The sequence below is a fragment of the Giraffa tippelskirchi genome, chromosome 3 (assembly GCF_054371585.1).
Source record: "Giraffa tippelskirchi isolate mGirTip1 chromosome 3, T2T-mGirTip1v1.2.pri, whole genome shotgun sequence".
NCBI lineage: Eukaryota > Metazoa > Chordata > Mammalia > Artiodactyla > Giraffidae > Giraffa > Giraffa tippelskirchi.
The window spans coordinates 155,031,471-155,039,206 of NC_137277.1; positions in this window are offsets into that span (position 1 = coordinate 155,031,471).

Consider the following 7,736-nt stretch of genomic DNA (forward strand, 5'->3'; position numbering starts at 1 on the left):
CTGACTGGTTGACCTAGGACTTCCTTTTCTGGGAGAGCCAGCACAGAAACCCTAGTTCATGCTGGTGTTGTCATGAATGACTCCATCATGGTCTTAATCTGGTTATGTTAATTGTTGTGTTGTATTAATATTTTCCTTGGTGATTATGGTATCAGGACATAGAGGGCAGAAGTGTTTAGACTTCTGTTGGTGATAAGCACCAAATGTGTACTTGCTCCAGGCCGCAACTGGTGATAGTTTTTATGTAAGGAGGCGGTGAGAGGTGTGCCCCTCTGCCAGTTTCCTTGGTAACTAATAAGCCCAATTGATGCAAATCCCCCTATAACTGGTAACCTCCTCTGACCCCCAGTATTGCCACCTTGTCCTGCCTGCCTACACTGCACACAGCAGGGTGGACTCCAGAACCTGGATTCAGACGTGTAAGCTCCCCCATCCATTAAACTACTGATGTGTGTGTCTCTGACTCTGGGCTCTTTCTTTGGTCTTGAAGCTGGCAAGCATGAGGCCTGCAGGCCTGTGGGGTGCAGCTCAAGAAATATTGAGTCTTTTAGTGCTCAGAGAATGTTCCTGTGCTCCTCCACATTTCAGGGTGTGAATCATTTTCACCAATGGGATTGAAGTAATTTTAGAAATAAAAGAGCGTATAGGTCATCTTGTGTCAAGATTGGCTCAACAAGCCGGGTTTCTGAAAGCGTGATACAGGTGAAAGAATGAGAAACAAGACACAAGAATTCAGTGGAGAGCAAGGATCAGGGGACCAACACCGCTCCACGGCGAAGGTGCAGAAACTGAATCCAAGCCAGCTTTATTATACTTTCAGCCATGAAGGAAAGAATATGTGGGGAGTTAAACTATATCTCATGTGGCCGTCAAGTCCAAAGAACAAAATGATCATTAACCATTAAGTAACTAAGAAACAGTAATCAATAACAAATCAGTAACTAAGACTAATATTCTTATCTATAGATTTTCCACCAGATACGTAAAACATGTGACTCTGAGACACCAGTTGAGAAACAGTCTGGGGTCGATTTTCTGACCCCAGGATCATATTTTGTTTTCAAGACTATGAACTGTTCCCTCTGGACCTGTTCCAAGAGTCTCATGCCTTATAGCATCAATTGTAATTTCTTTTGTGGCCCTTGCCGGAGCCTGCTTTTCTTTTATTCTTCCTGTCTCCTACAGTCTTGCTCTTTCTCTCTTGTCCAGATGGCTGGATTAGAAGTATTTCAAGACATAAAGTTGTAAGAAGGAAGCTACCTGGTGAATAAACACTGGGAATAAAATGACTCAAGAAGACTAACTAACCAACATCAGGTTATGATGCGGACGAGCAATATAACTTTTCATTGTATACCGATAATTTGTGGTTTAGTTGTTATTGCAGCATACATAGTCTATTCTGACTAATAGAGGCAGGAATTTATGACATTTCACAAAAGCAGAATTAGAATGATTGGCTCAAGTGGTAAAGAGCCTGCCTGCCAATACAGGAGATGCAGGGGATACGAGTTCAATCCCTGGGTTGAGAAGATCCCCTGGAGAAGGAAATGTCAATACACTCGAGTATATTACCTGGAAAATGCCATGGACAGAGGAGACTGGCAACTACAGTCCTGGGGTTGCAAAGAATAGGACAGGACTGAGCACACATGCATTTATTACCTAAGATTAGATAAAACAGAGTTATTAATATGCTACTGAACCAGAAACTCACATAAACTATCTAAGCTATGCAGACCCAACGTTAAAATAATCCAAATATCTTCTTGTAGCTCAAATAGTTTGAATTAACTTAGAATGTCTAAAAAGTGTTTAAGACTTTGCCCTGCACACATGTAAGTTACTTCCATAAATGATTAAGTCTAAAGGAAAAGCTCTTGTATTTTTATAATTTTCCTTCTTATAGTAGACACTTTCTTTATTTCCTTTTTTCTAGAAACTTTGACATTTTCTTTGCCCAGAGCAGGCACCTTTAGATCTTTTTCACACATCTCACGTTGACACAAAAGAACTGAGATTACAACCCATTCTCATTATCTTACATTTAGAGCAGTATTTCTAACCATGATTTGGTCTCTGTTTCACTTGTAAATATGAGAAGCCACACAAAGAAATAGAAATGCAAAGAAACTTGACAAATACTTAATGGACATAGAACAGTTCAATGTACGTATTTTTAGATAGCACAATGAATCAATCCTCCTTATTCTCTTTGCTAAGAAAAGATATGATTTTATTACCAACTTTGAAAGGAAAAAACCTCTAATTTTCTGTGATAGTTGATTAATGTATGGGTCTCTGAGATCAAGTAGATAATAAACAAACAGTGATGTTTCAACTCTAGTTTCCTTAATTGGCATGGAATGCATATGTGCTCAGTTGCGTCTGATTCTTTGTGACCCCATGGATGGTAGACCATAAGGCTCCTCTGTCCATGGGATTTTCCAGATAAGAATAATAGAGTGGGTTGCCATTTCCTTCTCCAGGGGATCTTCCTGATTCAGGGATTGAACCTGAGTATCCTGTATCTCTTGCATTGGCAGGTGGAATCTTTACCACTGAGCCACCTGGGAAGTCAATTGGCATGGCAGCCTTCCCCATGAACTACTCAATGCAGGAAGCCACCCTTCAACTGTTTGTGTTCAAAAGTGTTGTAATTGGCAGCAGCAGACCCTGCTTAACCTGGTCCATAGAAGAGACATTAGCATGGCACCAGCTCCTCCCAAGTTTCTCATCCCACTACCAATACTTGGAATTCCATTTTAAGAGTAATGGTGCCCAGACTAGAAGCATCAGCATCAACTAGAAACTCTTTAGAAATATGAAACTTTGGTCCCCACTTATGATCTGCTGGATCAGAAACTCTGTGCATGGGGTCCAGCAAGCTGTGTTTTAACAAGTCTTCCAGATGATTCTGATGCTAAAGCTCAACATTTTCTTAAAGCACTGGTACTTATAGGACATGTATTCACTAACAGAATATGGAAGTTCAGACTAGGTTTAATGGGGGATGGAGGGAAGTAATGGAGGGATCTAGTCTTGAAGTGGGAGGAATCCTGATGAGGTGGCAAAGAGTAGTCTTTACAGGGAAGCAAATGCCCCAGTTTGGCTTACGCACTTTCAGAGAGAGCAGCCAAGCCAAGAAATACTTGACTATTATAGTGAGTTTACAACGGAAAATGAGATGGGGAGGGAATATAGGTTTCCTCCCTCTATTTTCCTTAGTTGGCGTGGCATGTATGTGTGCTCAGTTGTGTCTGACTCTTTGAGACCCCATGGACTGTAGACCATCAGGCTCCTCTGTCCATGGGATTTTCCAGCTAAGAATAATGGGGTGGGTTGCCATTTCCTCCCCCAGGGGATCTTCCCGACTCAGGGATTGAACCCAAGTCTCCTGTATTTCTTGAATTAGCAGGCGGATTCTTTACCACTAAGCCAACTGGGAAGGAAAAATATTAGTGGACATGTATGCCTCCAGGCATCCGGCTCTGTGACATCCATCCTTTCTAAGGGAGGGAGATCTGTGAATCACCCCATCCTTTCCAGATCCTCCAGACCCTGCATAGTCAAATTGGCTCAAGGCTGCTCTTCCTCCCCAAGTAGTCTCTGCAAATGCCTGTGAAACCTTGGTGGTGTAGGAATCTATTCCCCAAATGCTGTAGGGCCAATACCAAGGCAAGATATTATATGGAGAGAGATAGTTGTACTAGGATTTATGGAAAATCCCTTTCTTTACCTGCTTTGGGTGATGCTGCTTCTTTTTCCTAATCCTGGGAAGCAAGAACAAAGCTGAATAGACCTTGAATAGCTTCAGATTTTAGCCTTTGAAGAAGCTAGTCTCTTGGGTGTACTCTTCTCATCTTTAGGGATCTTGATTCTATTGGGGAAAAAATGCCATGTTATTAACAAGTATAATAGTAGTAATTATAAGCACTGCTTCTCGTCATTAATGTGCATGAGGATCACCTGGGGATTTAGTTACACATGCAGAATCTGATTCAGCACATCTGAATGGGGACCCAAATTGATGCCAATAATGCTGAGTCCCTAGACCACACCATCAGTATTAAAGATATGAAGAAGGCAAACGGTGCCAAGTTTCTTTCCCAGCAGAAGAAAATACAGGGCCAGTCTCATTAGTGCTTACAACTAGCTAGAGGAAGCTATTATCTCTGCTACTCACTGCTTCTCTGGCAAAAGAACTTTGCAGTAAGTATTACGGCTCCATTGAGACCATAAGAGCAGGATTTACAGTCTAATTTGTACAACAGTTCTGCATGGCAACCAAATAATAAATGGACATGCTTTAGATTCAAAATCAGAAATCACTTGTGATTAAATGGAAGAATAATTAGGCTTCTATCATAATTGTGGAAGATTAAGTTCTAGCTAGCTTTTATCCTGTAACTCTGCATAGCTCTTGCAGAAGCCATCTGCTCATTAGAGTGGTGGGACAGCAATTAAAGAGGCCATTACAGCTAGTGTATGTGAGACAGCAGCAGGATATGATCTTTTCCAAACGTCTGGGAAATTGGAACAGTACTTTCAAATTGAACAGGGCTGCCGGACCAAAGGTTGTGATTGCCAGCTAAGATCTAAAGTTGATGTTTACTAGCAATGGATAATTAGCTGTAATGTGGTTGAAGGTGAATATAGTGTAACGAGTAGATGAAGAGCCTCAAAAAATTGAATGGCTAACCCCATTAGCGCATGCTGATGGGATGGTATCCATTTGTCTTTTAGTGGCTATGAGAGTCAAATCAAATTTTCTCCTTTGAATTGTACCAAAGACTTCATTTATGGCACAAAACAGATGATTCTAGAGTTACACAAACAGGGTGAAGATCAATTAAAATAATTTCATTTTTACTGTTTCATATTTGATTCACAATCACAATATGCATATTTCAGTTCAGTTTAGTCGCTCAGTCGTGACCGACTCTTTGTGACCCCACGGATGACAGCATGCCAGGCCTCCCTGTCCATCACCAACTCCCAGAGTTTACTCAGACTCATGTCCGTCGAGTCGATGATGCCATCCAACCATCTCATCCTTTGTCATCTCCTTCCCCTCCTGCCTTCAATCTTTCCCAGCATCAGGGTCTTTTCAAATGAGACAGTTCTTTGCATCAGGTGACCAAAGGACTGGAGTTTCAGCTTCAGCATCAATCCTTCCAGTGAATATTCAGGACTGATTTTCTTTAGGATGGACTGGTTGGATCTCCTTTCAGTCCAAGGGACTCTCAAGAGTCTCCTCCAACATCACAGTTCAAAAGCATCAATTCTTTGGTGCTCAGCTGTCTTTATAGTCCAACTCTCACATCCATACATGACTACTGGAAAAACCATAGCTTTGACTAGACAGACCTTTGTTGGCAAAGTAATGTCTCTGCTTTTTAATATGCTGTCTAGGTTGGTCATAACTTTTCTTCCAAGGAGCAAACATCATTTAATTTCATGGCTGCAGTCACCATCTGCAGTGATTTTGGAGCCCCCAAAAAGAAAGTCTCTCACTGTTTCCATAATTTCCCCACCTATTTGCCATGAAGTGATGGGACCAGATGCCATGATCTTAGTTTTTTGAATGTTGAGTTTTAAGCCAACTTTTTCACTCTTCTCTTTCACTTTCATCAAGAGACTCTTTAGTTCTTCTTCCCTTTCTGCCATAAGGGTGGTGTCATCTGCATATCTGAGGTTATTGATATTTCTCCTGGCAATCTTGATTCCAACTTGTGCTTCTTCCAGCCTGGCATTTCACATGGTATACTCTGCATATAAGTTAAATAAGCAGGGTGACAATATTCAGCCTTTCCCGATTTGGAACTAATCTGTTGTTCCATGTTCATTTCTAACTGTTGCTCCTGACCTGCATACAGATTTCTCAGTAGGCAGGTCGGGTGGTCTGGTATTCCCATATCTTTCAGAATTTTCCACAGTTGTGGTGATCCACACAGTCAAAGGCTTTGGCGTAGTCAATAAAGCAGAAGTAGATGTTTTTCTGGAACTCTCTTGCTTTTTCGATGATCCAACGGACATTGACAATTTGATCTCTTGTTCCTCTGCCTTTTCTAAAACCAGCTTGAACATCTGGAAGTTCACGGTTCACATATTGTTGAAGCCTGGCTTGGAGAATTTTGAGCATTACTTAACTAGCATGTGAGATGAGTGCAATTGTGTGGTAGTTTGAGCATTCTTTGGCATTGCCTGTCTTTGGGATTGTAATGAAAACTGACCTTTTCCAGTCCTGTGGCCATTGCTGCATTTTCCAAATTTGCTGACATATTGAGTGCAGGACTTTCACAGCATCATCTTTTAGGATTTGAAGTAGCTTAACTTGAATTCCATCACCTCCACTAGCTTTGTTTGTAGTGATGATTCCTAAGGCCCACTTAACTTCCCATGCCAGGATGTCTGGCTCTAGGTGAGTGATCACACCATTGTGATTATCTGGGTCGTGAAGATCTTTTTTATATAGTTCTCTTCTGTATTCTTGCCATCTCATCTTAATATCTTTTGCTTCTCTTAGGTCCATACCATTTCTGTCCTTTATTGAGCCTACCTTAGCATGAAATGTTCCCTTGGTATCCCTAATTTTCTTAAAGACATCTCTAGTCTTTCCCATTCTATTGTTTTCCTCTATTTCTTTGCACTGATCAGTTAGGAGGGCTTTCTTATCTCTCCTTGCTATTCTTTGGAACTCAGCATTCAAATGGGTATATCTTTCCTTTTCTCCTTTGCTTTTCACTTCTCTTCTTTTCACAGCTATTGGTAAGGCCTCCCCAGACAGCCATTTTGCCTTTTTGCATTTCTTTTTCTTGGGGATGGTCTTGATCCCTGTCTCCTGTACAATGTCATGAACCTCCATCCATAGTTCATCAGGCACTCTATCAGATCTAGTTCCTTAAATCTATTTGTCACTTCCACTGTATAATAGAAAGGGATTTGATTTAGGTCATACCTGAATGGTCTAGTGGTTTTCCCTACTTTCTTCAATTTTAGTCTGAATTTGGCAATAAAGAGTTCATGATCTGAGCCACAGTCTGCTCCCTTGTTTTTGCTGACTGTATAGAGCTTCTCCATCTTTGGCTGCAAAGAATATAATCAATCTGATTTTGGTGTTGACCATCTGGTGATGTCCATGTGTAGAGTCTTCTCTTGTGTTGTTGGAAGAGGGGTTTGCTATGACCAGTGCGTTCTTTTGGCAAAACTCAATTAGCTTTTGCCCTGCTTCATTCTGTACTCCAAGGCCAAATTTGCCTGTTATGCCAGGTGTTTCTTGACTTCCTACTTTTGCATTCCAGTCCCCTATAATGAAAAGGACATCGTTTTTGGGTGTTAGTTCTAGAAGGTCTTGTAGGTCTTCATAGAACCATTCAGCTTCAGCTTCTTCAGCATTACTGGTCGGGGCATAGACTTGGAATACTGTAATATTGAATGGTTTGCCTTGGAAATGAACAGAGATCATTCTGTCGTTTTTGAGATTGCATCCAAGTACTGCATTTCAGACTCTTTTGTTGACTATGATGGCTATGATTTCTTCTAAGGGATTCTTGCCCACACTAGTAGATATAACAGTCATCTGAGTTGTTTACCCATTCCAGTCCATTTTAGTTCGGTGATTCTTAAAATGTCGACATTTACTCTTGCCATCTCTTGTTTGACCACTTCCAATTTGCCTTGATTCATGGACCTAACATTCCAGGTTCCTATGCAATATTGCTCTTTACAGCATC